At 36.3% G+C, this 13,318-nt stretch overlaps 1 protein-coding gene across 3 annotated transcripts in view; it reads right to left on the bottom strand.

Moving 5' to 3' along the window:
- Positions 1-13,318, bottom strand: part of SRCIN1 (SRC kinase signaling inhibitor 1) — a 263,536-nt gene that overhangs the window by 150,554 nt on the left and 99,664 nt on the right. The gene's annotated exons all lie outside the window — the stretch shown is intronic.

The following is a 13,318-nucleotide window of genomic DNA, read 5'->3' as shown; positions in this document are numbered from 1 at the left end:
AGGGAGTCAGGGCATATTTCCACTTATCTCAATAGTAAAGAAAAGGAACCAGGGATGCTTGATGGGAGAAATTTAGTAAGGGTAAGAAGAAGAAAAACCAATCATGGGCTTAAATCGGGTTTCCATTATATTAAATCCTCCCTCCCTATCCTAGATAGGGCAAGTCAGAAAGAGTGCCAATCAGCTGCTCACATGAATTTCATTTTGGTAAGTGACCAACTATCTCACCCATGGAACGAAACATTTGATTTTGCATTCTCATTCCAGGATGTAGGCAGCTTCTGCACAAAGTCACATACATTTCTGACTTTTAAAGTCATGGGTAGATTTTAGGTTTTATTCAGAGTTTAGTTTTGAGCCGAAATAGATTAGAAATTGAGGAACAAGGAATTTATTCCTGTCACTTTTGACTCCAAAGTGATTTTCAGGAAATTTCTAGGGTGAAAGGGAGAAGATGTTTGTGGGAATTGGGCAGAAAAGGCCGTCATCCTTGAAAAAGACGAGACAATAACAACAAGACAAGTACTGGGGGGTCACAAAGACATCAGAACTGCTCCAAAGGAGCTAAAATTAAAACATAAATGGTCAAAAGACCTTAATAGAGGATGACGGCCCAAGTACCCCTTCTGTGCAGAAGAGGTAGCAAGACGGCAAAGACAGACAAGTATTCTGAAACAGCAAATACAGAAAGAAAAAAACTGAAATAAAACAAAATGCAGATTACTTATAGGAGAGGAGATTGTAAGGAGTACTACACTGAAGTAAAGAAATACATAATTTCTTAAAACAGGAACACCTGCTTCCTCAAAGGGAATACTTATTCAGCTCTTACGAGAGCAGAGCTAGGCAAACAATCATACTTCTATCCCAAATATATTTACTCATACCAATGGGATGGGGGGGGGAACCATAAGTCTCATAAGCTACCCAGATATAAAGAATTATGTCACCCATCACCTCAACTCCCCCACTGAAATAAACAGTATCTATAATGATAGTAGTGATATAAAAAGATATTGGAGATTTGTAGATAGATTCTTGCTTTAGTGACAATGCTATAATGTGGGGAAAGGCAAAAGTAAACCATGATTGTATTTTACAAAGAAAACCACCCAGATTAAAAAGAGAGAGCTTGCGAGAGAAAGTGATTGATGACATTGTGCTGACTAATGGGCCCTCAATGTGAATGGCATTCAATATGATAGTGAGGAAGAGCTGAGGCCTTTCAGAATATTAATAGTATTTATGATGCATCTAGATTAAAGCCTTTGGGAGGTCTAGTTGATATTGCTTCTATGAAGTTAAAAAATGTGAAGCAATAGAAATAGATTGTGAACATAAAATATAAGAAAAATGAACATAAGAATAGTTAAGACAGTGAAATATAAAGTGAATTAATTACACACTTACATCTTAAGCACCAGCAAATAGAACTGAAATCAGACATTTTAGTCAGTTCATACTGTTTATTAAGGGCACAAAAAAGCTATTTGCTTACACAGTCAGGAAGGATATCAAAGACAGGACTTGGGCACAATGCAATCAGTCACTAGTAACAACAGTTAAACTTCATGGATAACCTTTTAATATGATGGTTATCTAAGTTGATGGTCCAATCAGTGAAGTTGAAGAAGAGGTTGACAAGAATATGCAAACAAGATGTATTGCTTGAGGGTAAACACTGGAATGACAAGTTGGAAATAGTAAGGAGAAAAACATAGTATGGCCTCAGAAACAGAAATAAAGTAGGGAACGACTTAAGAGTTTCTGCCAAGCCAATTATTTCTTCATTGAGTTTATAACTGATTCAAAGAATATCAAAAAAGGAGGGAAAGTTTGCTCAACTTCTGTACACTAGAAGGTAGTCCAGTCATGAAGAACATCCAGATGAACTAATTCTTCTTTACGTTTACAGTAAGAGAATCTTGAAAGTTGAAAGCACATTTCTCACCTGCCTTTACAGCCCAAGAAACTAAGGAGGATCATTCTGAGACATTTACCATGCCCATGTTCTTGCTTCAGGCTAAGATGCCTGTTACTGAATTATTATCTTGGAATGTGGCCTTTCCCTGTCTCCCAAGGTCATTTCCACATACCATTACAATCCTTAGATGTTGCCTATTTTCAAGAAACTCTAGTGATAAATGATGATCAGCATTCTAGTCATTGTCAAATCAGAAATAGGGCAAACTATAGAAGAAGAATCAGTAAAGGTTGTAACCAAACCATACCAGCCAATCTCGAAAACAATTCCGTGGCCGAGATACTATGACAAATTAATCAAAATACCAATAACAAAGAAAATTAGTTTAACAGAGTATGCAGTTCATCACATAATATCCTTAATTTTCTTGCTAGCAAAATAGTGTTTGGGATTAGAGTTTGGGATTACATGGAAAGGGAAATACCAGATGATCAGGTTGGTTTTAGAAAAGGCTGAGGAACAAGTGATATTATCGTTGGTGCATGTTAGATACAGTAATTGAGAAAGCCAAGGGATACCAACAAAGAAGTAAATATGGTATATGTTTTACTGATGGTAAAAAGGCCTTTTATTTTGTCAACTGGATCAAGCTGTGTAATATCCATAGGAAAATGAGAATTTCAAAATATCTCACTGGCCTTGGGCAAAACCTGTGAACAGGATAGGAAACTACTGTTTGGACAGAACGTGGCAAAACAGACTGGCTCTAGTTTGATAACAACTAACTTTACACACACACACACACACACACACACACACACACAGGTTTATTTGAAAAAGATGAGGATACCTCTGCTGTGCTTATGACACTACTCTAATAACTGAAAATGTAAATGGGTCTGGGATTAAATATAAAGAAGACCAGACATATGACAATAGGTACAGCTACCAACCTTAGAATTGACAATGAAAATGGAGTAGGTAATTTCTGCCTTTCTCAGCACAGATAAAGAAATATATCAGGATAAGGAAGGAAGGAAGGAAGGAAGGAAGGAAGGAAGGAAGGAAGGAAGGAAGGAAGGAAGGAAAGAAAGAAATTTGTGTCATGCAGACTAGGTTCATACAACATGATAATAAACTAAGTTAAAATGGAGGTTGATAGCTTGAGGTTCAGACTTTTGTGGAAATCTTCTATTTTCTTAGAATGTCATGATAACCATCTTTTTGAGACATTGAGGCCAATGTTTTTTTGAGACATTGATCATCAGGATTTGTAAGTTTTATCTGGATAGTTGTGAGGCCTTTTCTTCTCTCATCATTTCACCATGTGTATCTAAAAATAATATACTTATAGAAGAAGACAGGAGTGCATTACTATTTGTTCAAAGATCTCATCATTTACTGTGTATGCTTTGATATAACATGGCTATGTAAACAAACAAATTATGAAATCACTCTAGTTTAAGATTTATCATGTTATCTGAACCCATGTTATCTGATCCACTGTCCCATATATTTGGAACTTCCCTTATGAACATTACATGCCAGGATGGTGACAGAACAAAACAGAGAGAAGCATATGACATTGAAATCTGTTGATAATGAGTAACTGAAGGGAAAGATCAGTAATCCACAGTTTGTATAGCCTGCCCTTAGTGCAAGGATGGGGAACTATGGCCGTTTTATGACTTGTGGACTTCAACTTCCATAATTCCTGAGTGAGCCATGCTGGCTTAGGGATTCTGAGAGTTGAAGTCCACAAGTCATAAAGGGGTCATAGTTTCCCACATCTGCCTCAGTGCAGTGCAGTGCACAAAACCACTCTTTTTATTAAACAAGGCAGAAAGATTCAATTTCTATGCCCATCACACTTTCACAGAGACTTTAAGTCTAAAGAAATAAGTACATGTGTTAGATTGTGAATAATTAACACCTATTTTTGCAACCTTGGAAAAATGGCTATTAATTATGCCATTCAACTTACTAGAAACCTGAGGAATGTTTCAAAGCAGGTGTCAGTCCACAGGCTAGATCATTTCCCCTAAAAAAATATGACACCCTAGCAGCAGCACTAAATGTTATTCAAAATACAATGAAAAAAATATAATCATACTTTAATTGGCTAAGAAAGAAACAACTATTTAGGCTGCCAAGAACAACATTTTTCTTCTAGATTTGCTATTATATTTAACAGTGTACTTTTTTTTTCTTGAAATCCCTTCCTATTTTAAGAAATTAGAACTTTTGTTTATGTGGGTTATATTGATCAATACTTACCATATTAAAAATTAAAAGTGGTGCATTTGCTTCCACTACCACTTCTGATTACTGCTTGATGGGATTTTACCAATGCACTTTTTGAACATAGACTGGCAAATAGTTTTGATTTTGCAGACCCCCCTCAGAGGGTCTTGGGGAAACACTGGGGGTCCTAAGACCACACTTTAGCATTATTTCCAAAGCAGGATTTCCTGACAACAATAATATTATGACCTCCTTGTAAAGTATATTTCTGCTATGAGGACAGTAATATAGAAAGACAGTGGTCCCCAGGAATATAGAAATTAGTCATACATGTATGGTCTATTTATGTCTTTGGGAATCATGCAGAGCAGAAGTTGTGTTCAAGCATCTCCAGCTAGTCTAAGAAACAATAATCTGTTCACACATGTTGCTAGGCTACATATTATTAAACTATTGGCAGATTCAGATATAATACTAAATTTCTGCTTACCAATCTCGATATGCAAAGAGAAGTACTAAAATTTCGGATGCATTTTTTTAAAAAAAATGGGTGGGAGAATAAGGATAACTATGGGAGAAAATAGCTTCTTAGAACAAAGCTATGTGCAAGAAAAAATGTTGGTTTTAAAGATGGAGAATAAAATTTTGTGGTGTCAATAGCTCTTAAAAATGCATACTGAACAGAATCCTCCGTGACCTCCATTGGCTCAGCCTATGCAAAATGGGATTGCAACTTCAAGAAAGGTAACTGTTAAATTTTTAATTGCTTTAATAACCTGAATAAAAATTTATGAGTTAGTAGCTTTCAAACAAAGCAGTTTCAGCAGTATATGATCTGGTTCCCAGAGAGCACTAAGTGAACAGTTCCCAATGTTTTCTTTAATGTGGACCTCCATATCATCCATGAAAGGTTTGGAAGACATTCATATAGGCCAGGGGTTGGCAGTATTGTGTCTGCAAACACTGTGGCCCTTGACTTCAGGTGATGCTTGCAGCCTCCAACTTTTTAAAAAATGCAATGGTTGGAATCATACAAGATTCCTCAAACTGCCAAGATTTTAGGGTTTCTGCCTAAACTTCTAAGAATTTGAATGAAAAGTTTAAAACCTTATTTGATCACTCAAATTTGAAAATATTTAATAGCTGCCTCTTTCTCTCCCTTCCTCCGTCCTCTGTGTGTTTGTACCAAGAACCATTCTAGTATTTTTAACAACCACACCTGTTGTGAGATCACAGGTAGAAATAGTTTTATGGTTATTTGTGTCCTGTGCATCTTGCTATTGTAATTTGCAAAAAAATAAGTTATAAATGAGCCATGCCAATTATGGTGTATTCAATTAATCACAGTTAATAAAACCATGATTTAATGTAATGTTTGTGCAATAAATGTGTCTATGTACATGTAGTGCAACTAACTATAAATTATAACCATAGATTTGACTAAGCAGATTATTGTAACAATTATTACATCTTCAAATCTATTCAATATATTATTTGTCAGTGGTTTTATATTCTTTGCAAATGTTTGAATGTCACAAAATCCACAAGATCCTATTTCTATCTTGTTGATTTCATCTTCTAAGAATAGCACTAGCTCAGTGTCAAAATAGCCATTTGCAATAATATACACTTTCAAAATATCCACTTGCTCTAATAGAGAACTTCAGCTAGAGCTGCAATAAAGAACTAGTAAGACAAAGGTTCACAAACTGGCAAAAAACAAAACAAAAAAAAACACACAATCCTTTTACCTCCACTGTGTGGAAATGTGGGGGCAGAAGGAAGGGTCAAGCACCTTCCCCAATTTAACAAGGCAGTAAAAATATTGGAGATCTGCTAGACTGCACTGAAGAATAAGAAAGATTGCCTTTATAATAAAATCATCTTCATGCTAAGTGTTCTTTTTTAAAAATGTTATATGTAAAAAATTGCAGAGGACACTCTGAGGCATATCATTCTACTTCATAGCACAGTTAAACACAGCTAAGCAATTTTGCCTAGGATTTAACCATTATTCTAAATCTATCTTCACATTGCAAATAGCAGATTCCAGTATGGCACATTGTTTGTTTGTTTGTTTGCTTGTTTGAAGTGGCAGACTGAATGTTACTAGGCTTGCAAATATTCCCATCTTTCTGCTGTTCAAAAAATTTCTGTTTTTGGTCTCTTTGAAAGCTATATTATCAACATAGCCATCTTCATCTCCTTTCACAGCTCTATTTCTTTATATTATGGCTTGGCTTGTCAGTGTTGATGGAAGTGGTCTTGGTGGTTCCTTGATTAGGCTCTGTTATTTACTGTTAGCTTGTTTGTCTGAATTGGTGGTTTCTTGATTTGGGGTCTTTCTTGTTTCTTGCTTGTTGGCTTAGTGCTAACCTCAGTATTAATCTCTATTCATCTGGATGTTGACTGCTGGCGAGGAGATATTTTGGCCAGAGAGCACCAATGATTGCACAGTTCAACTCTGAGCTACAAACATTTGCTTCTATCAATATTAAAGTATGTGGCCAGTTTGATGTCACTTATGTCTGGGGTACCTTTGGTGACCCAAATGCTCTGCCAGTGGAAACAGACTCCCGGTTTCCCTTTTTGGCTGCGAGCTCCATTTTCGCTGGCAGAGGCACCACGGACCGGTCCTTTGGTGTTTCCAGGGCAGCCCCACAGGCCAGATCTAAGCACTCTGCAGGCCAGATCCAGCCTGCAAGGCCTTGAGTTTGACACCCCTGCTGTAAAGCACCATCCGGAGAAGGGTCAATCTGAGGTCTATCAACAAGTTTAGGGACTTGCAATCTGAAGAAGCTCTCAAAATTTTAGATTGTTTTCATTTGTTATACTGTTATAATTGCATTTCTGAAAGTAAATTAAGTTTTTCTTCCATGAATCTCAATATTAAGATATGCTTCTGCAGGCATCAATACCTTCTGTTCAAAGAGGACTCTTCCTCCTTTTGTGATGGATTTTTTATGCATCTTATTTGCCGTTCCTGCCAAATTTAGTTGTCACATAGCCTTATTCTCTGTTGTACTTGCCAAATAGGGCCTCTACAGGATCCCTTAGCTTAGGGCCTCACTAAATCTAAATTCAGCTCTGGCTCCAAGCTATCACCTCTCTTCCTCCATACCCCTATTAATCACTCTACTGCAAATACAAAAGAATGTCACATACAATATACTGCCACATACATTTTATTGCCTACATGTCTGTCCAACTATCGTCCTGCTGACAAGCTTAACCAATTCATTGAAAATGATCTTCTCATACAGAGAATCAGATGCAAAACTGGTTAAATTCTTGTCAATTTTACTTCATGGTTCTAGTTATGAATTGATTATTTTACTTTATAACAATCTGCCTTGCCCAAAGTCATCTAAAAATTGACAGCTTAAAAAGAATTTAAAAATTCTCCAATCCTTGCCAGCACTGATTTACAACCTACTTTTATTTTGTCTTTCACAAAATAATCTCTTAGTATGTGAAATTAATAATAATGAAGAAAGTAAAGAAATGTTGTTGTGGACAAAAATAACTGTCAAAAATGAAACTCTTTGCTGCATCATTGCATAATATCATGTTTCACTTCTTTCCTAATTAATAAACTTCCACCATGTCTTTTCATTAAGCGGATGAGAAAACACAAATGAAAAATTAAAAACAAATCCAGAAGGATTAAGAGAAGTGGAAGAGTTTTTCATTCTGCCTTGCAAATAACTAAATATTTAGCATGGAAGAAGGTACCCACTGACATAAATGGAAATTGCCCTCCTACAGTTAAATCATAGTGGAGGAGTGTGATTTTTTAATAGAGATGTGACATGGGGGAAGGAGAAGATTGCCCATTAGCCTTGAACATTATGCTCTCACGTCTTAGGAGTTGCTATTGTTGGAGAGGAAAAAAAAATCTGATATCATTTAATGCATTCATCCATATAACATCAGGTCTATTTTGTGCCCAAGTTTTACACTCCAAACATAAACTTTTTCAGGTGTAACGGTGAAATGTCCTTCCAGTTTTAATTCAGGCATTTAGGAACTCCTAATTTAGAAATGTTCGTTAAAAACATAAAAAGAAAAATGCTGAGAGGTGTAAAGTAACTGAGAGATACAACTAGTTGCAAAATACAAACAACATAAAGAAGCAGCAGAAACATTCATTTACTGACCTATCTATTTTGTTTAATCTCATTTATATCCCATTTTCTTCAGGAGCTCAACTCAATAGGTCTGGAGATTTTCTCTTATTTTATTCCAGCAAGCAAGCAAGCAAGTAAGCAGGACTGAGAGATAGGAATTGCCCTGCAGTCAATTCCATAGTCTAATGGGATTCCATGGTCCTTTAGGACATTTTAACTTCTATGTCACACTGGTCCGCAAAATGAGATCAAATGTGACGTGAAAGTAGGGTAAGCCAGGAATACTTTCCACATGGTCAAGTATAGTCTTCCTTAACTTGGTGTCCTCCAGATACACTGGATATCAGGTCTAAGGATTTCCTAAATACTTAGCCTTTCTTTGTGGAATCCAAAGAAAGCATTAACTGGAAAGCATTAAAGTAGAGAAAAGATAGTCTACAATGTTCATAACAATAAGTGCAGATATAGTAGGATTGTTCTCACATCTTCCACTTCTTACTTCTATGTGGAGTAAATCTACAAAGCGCCCTAATGCACTCCACAGAAGTGGGGGAAAGGCCCAAGGCAAATAAACTTGTTCTTAGGCAGTTAAGTTCATATCAAGAGGAGAGAGATTCTGGATTTTCGGATATTGGATTTCCATTAGCCCTACTTGAATTTTTTTTCCTCCATAGCCTTCTTAAGGGCAATATAAGGTTAGGCTAAAAAAAAGGGAGCATCGTAGTTGGAGAATTTGTTATGAAAATCTTTTTCCATCAAAGCTCATCCGTGGCCTCCCTGAATGTGTTCCATTTTCCTACCATGCAATTTTATGCTTTCGGAAGGGTAGCTATGTCAGTTTGTTTCACCAGAAACAACAGAGGGTCTTTTGGGCCCTAAAATTCTCAACAGATTTATTATGGCAGGTTTGTCTAACTGCCATAAAGGGCTCAATCAACAAAAGCTAATGTTACTAAATGTTTAAGATGCGGCAACATGTTTTTGTTGTTTTTTTAGTCTGCACTTGCTACTGAATTTTAAATGGATGTATTTATTATTGAGAGCTACTCCGTTCACACTGAACATCTATTTCACAATAGAATAATAAACATTTTTCTTTGTCAAATATGTAGATTTTTCCATCAGCTCAATTTTAATAGTTTTGATTTTTGTTTAATTGATTCTATTTCGTTTAGCAATTTTATTGATGATTGCTTTATTGCATTTTTTGTTGTTTTACTTGCATTTTTTGTTGTTTTACTTATTTTGTGGATTTGACAAGTTATTGAAAGGTAGTATGAACTAAAAGGTAATTACATACCCAACAGTGCTCCTCTGCATGTCTCAAACACCTATTTTTAAAAGTCCTTTGCACAAAATTGCTGTACCAAAACAAGCCATACATTATACTTTCACTGATAGGCCTCTATAACTGTATCACTTAAAAACCATAGAATTATATATTTTCCTCCTTAATGGATTTTTGTGGGGTAAAGGGGGAAAAAAGGAAAAATAGTAGGAAAACACAAGAAGACTGCTAGTGGGGTGACAATTAAAAATGGCATTACAATTATATGAAGAAAGTCAAGTAGTTTCCCAAGGAAACTGTCATCTCAATATTTCTGTAGGCTTCTGAATTTTCTCTGTGGGAGATATCTGTGCAGATTTTCAGTCATCCAGGTCATGGTTGTCCCAAAGGTGCGTTTTCAAGAGGCAACCAGAAAGTCTAAGCACCTTTGGAATATCTCTGTGAAAGAGTAATAAAATAATCTCAAGTCCTCTCTGGATTCTAAACTATGAATCTTAAAGAAAGCTTATTGGAAGAAAGCTTTCTGCCTTTGATACTAATCCACCCCCACCCTAAACTAACCGCAATTCTTCTGTTTTCATCGGTGCCATATTTTGTGAACGGCTTTGAATCCCCGTCATGTTTATTGAGAGCCAACTAATGATTAAGGTATCAAGCTAGAAAATTGGAGACCATGAATTCTAGTCCCACCTTAGCTATTAAAAACAGCTGGGTGACCTTGGTCCAGTTACTCTCTCTCTTATATTATTGTTGTGGAGAAAATAGCAGGAGGATGGTGTATTAGACATGTTTGCTGCCTTGAGTTATTTGAAAAAATAATGAAGGCAGGATGCAAACAAACAGACAAACAAACAAACAAATAATATTGTTCTTGTTCCTATATCACTATTATGTCCCAAAGGTGCATGCCTTAAAACCTCTGCCACATTCTGAAATGGCTCTTGTGCACTAACGCTCAAGTTGTATGATAGTTTTTAAAAGAGTAGGATAACCACCCTCCAACCCGATAAATTATGGCAGTTCTGCTATTTACCATAGGAGCAAAACAAATTGGACGTTAGAGGAGATTTATTGATATGCAGGATGACTGTGGACTCAGTTGAGAATCCTTGTGGTAATTATTAAGTGGATCATTTGAGCAGTGAAAAAAAATCCTTTTAAATTATGGGGCTTAAGAACTGAAAAGATAAACAAAGCAACATGCTTATATCACATTTCCACAAATTATCTGATATTTCTTGGTCTAAAAGTATACTTATTCTTTGTCTTCCTGCAAACCAGGCATCTATCTTTAATATTACTAAAGCAGGAAAATGGGACGGGCAAATAATAACGTGCTGGAATGGCTAGGTGGAAGAGAGGAACTCAAACATTTTCTGGGTGGGTTCTAAAATAGTTATAATTTCATTTTTATTCCAGTAGGGATGATTTATTTGTCTAAACCACATGGAATACATCATGCAGCTAAAATTTAGTGGTAATAAAGAGCAAACGAGAAGTATTATTCTATTTTTACACTTTCAGTCAAACTCAGCTCCTAAATTATATAGATTCATCAGATTAAACATACACCTCTATGCCTGTTGTTATAGAAGATAAACAGGCTAAGTCTGAGGTAGGGATACACATGTGATCAGTCTAGAATCAGTAAATAAGTCAATTCCCATCGCCCAGTTAATTTCATTTAGCAGCAATTTGGCTTTACCATTAGTAGACCATTTTTGTGTGTATAGGAAACATGTAATAAACTCTTTGTGCTTTGAACTTAATTTATCTTTCCGGTTACTTGTGCCTGACAGTTGTCCTTCAAGTTTGTTGGCTTTTAGCTATTTTCACACTATATATTTTTGTCAAACATGTTGTTTTCATTAAATTTGAACTCTATTATAGGTTGCGTTTTAATGTATTTCTAAAAAAATACTACGAAACTGTAGAATCCTGAGCACTATTTTACAAACAATAATGAATTTGCCAGATCTATTTATCAGAGACAAAAATAAATTATTATTTGAGAATAAAGGTAAAGGTTTCCCCTGTCCAATGATGTCCAACTTCTTTGTCTATTCATCTCCATTCTTAGCTGAGGGAGTCCAAATTGTCCAAAGACATTTCCGCTATCATGTGGCAGGAGGACTGTACACCGAGGCATATGGAAGTCTGTTATCTTCCCACCAAAATGGGACTTAATTATATGCTCACATTTGCATGCTTTCAAACTGCTAGGTGGGCAGGAACCAGGGCATCTCAGCACATGGTGCTCAAGTCATGAGAACCTGGGCTGTCAGTTTTCCAACTGATCAGCTTAGTTTTTTAACTGTTGAGCCATTGCACCCCATTTATTTGAGAATAAAAATTTTCAATTGTTCAATTTCCTTTCTGCTTACCTTTTCTGTAAACATAAAAATGACAGACGTTTCTTTTTTCCATTTTCCATTTACTTTTTCTGCATTATAGATGCTTTTTCCATTCAAATTTCAGAAATGGAGTTAAGACGAATGAAAGCATTCATAAAAAGGTAGATAAAAATATAAGATCACAATCTGGATAGAGAGGAAGAATTGCTCTTGACTTGGTTCATTCCCTGTGGCTGAAGTGATTGTGCTGTTGCCATTTGTTAAAAAATACTCTCACAAGATAAGCAGTTTTGTCAAGAATTAACTCTAGAAATGCCAGTTAGCCCAGATGACTACTGGCATCCAGATGCTCACAACAAATTAGAAACAGGGGCAAAGTTGGTATCCTACATTGGACTGTTGGATGGGTAAGAAAACAGCTTCAGAAAGCAAAGTATCTCCTGGATGGTGGTTGTTGACTAACATACACATTGCCAATAGCACCTAAGTCAGAGAAGATGCAAGTATCAAGTTCCAGAGCTGAAATAGGTTACAAGAAAGGTCTATTTTTCAAGGTTGGCAAATTGCACTGGCTGTAGGAAAAGGTTGAGGGCTTTAGAGCAGAGGTCTCCAAACTTGGCAGCTTTAAGACTTGTGGACTTCAACTCCCAGAATTCCTCCTTCAGTCATGTTAGCTCAGGAATTCTGGAAGTTGAAGTCCACAAGTCTTAAACTTGCCCAGTTTGAATACCCTTGCTTTAGACCAGATCTGGGTATTTTATAGCTGCCAGGCCTCTTCTGCCTTTTTGGCTGTTCCTGTGAGATCAATTGGAAATTAGAAATAAAATGTAAATAAATGTATGCCATGCGTGCAGTACAACACTGCATCGCTTTTATTTTGAAGGCAACTGCGTCTTCTTTTTCAATTTGTGCATGCGTGCCTACACACCTTCACAGCTCTATTGGATTAACCCTGCACAGCAGTCTCAGTTTCTCATGTGGCCGCTTGGGAAAATTAATTACCTACTTCTGGTTTATAGGCTCACTATTCTAATGATTGCCAGGAAGCAACTGACAGTGTGCGTGTGGACACAGGGGAAAGAGGAGAAGGTGGAATTGCAAATGTATGTTCAGTATGTCTTTTAACATTGGCTTAGAATAATCTGTTCGATTATTCTAAGCCAATCCACTAAACTCACACGGGGGAGTTTAACCTTCCTACCCTGGTATAAAACCATATATGTATTGCTATATACTCAATTAGAAACCTTTTTTCCTCTTATCCTTAATTTACAACATGAGCAAAATTACAACATTAGTTGTAAGGGGAAAGAATTAATTTTCTATCTCACTCCTCACTTCTCTCAATTCTCTGAGATTACTCAGCTGATCAGCAGGC

Source organism: Notechis scutatus, chromosome Z (genome assembly GCF_049901735.1).
Source record: "Notechis scutatus isolate UNSWTSFEM ecotype Mainland chromosome Z, rNotScu1.2, whole genome shotgun sequence".
Taxonomy (NCBI): Eukaryota; Metazoa; Chordata; class Lepidosauria; order Squamata; family Elapidae; genus Notechis; species Notechis scutatus.
Note: the sequence above shows the minus strand (reverse complement) of the source record. Positions and strands in the feature narration are given on the sequence as shown.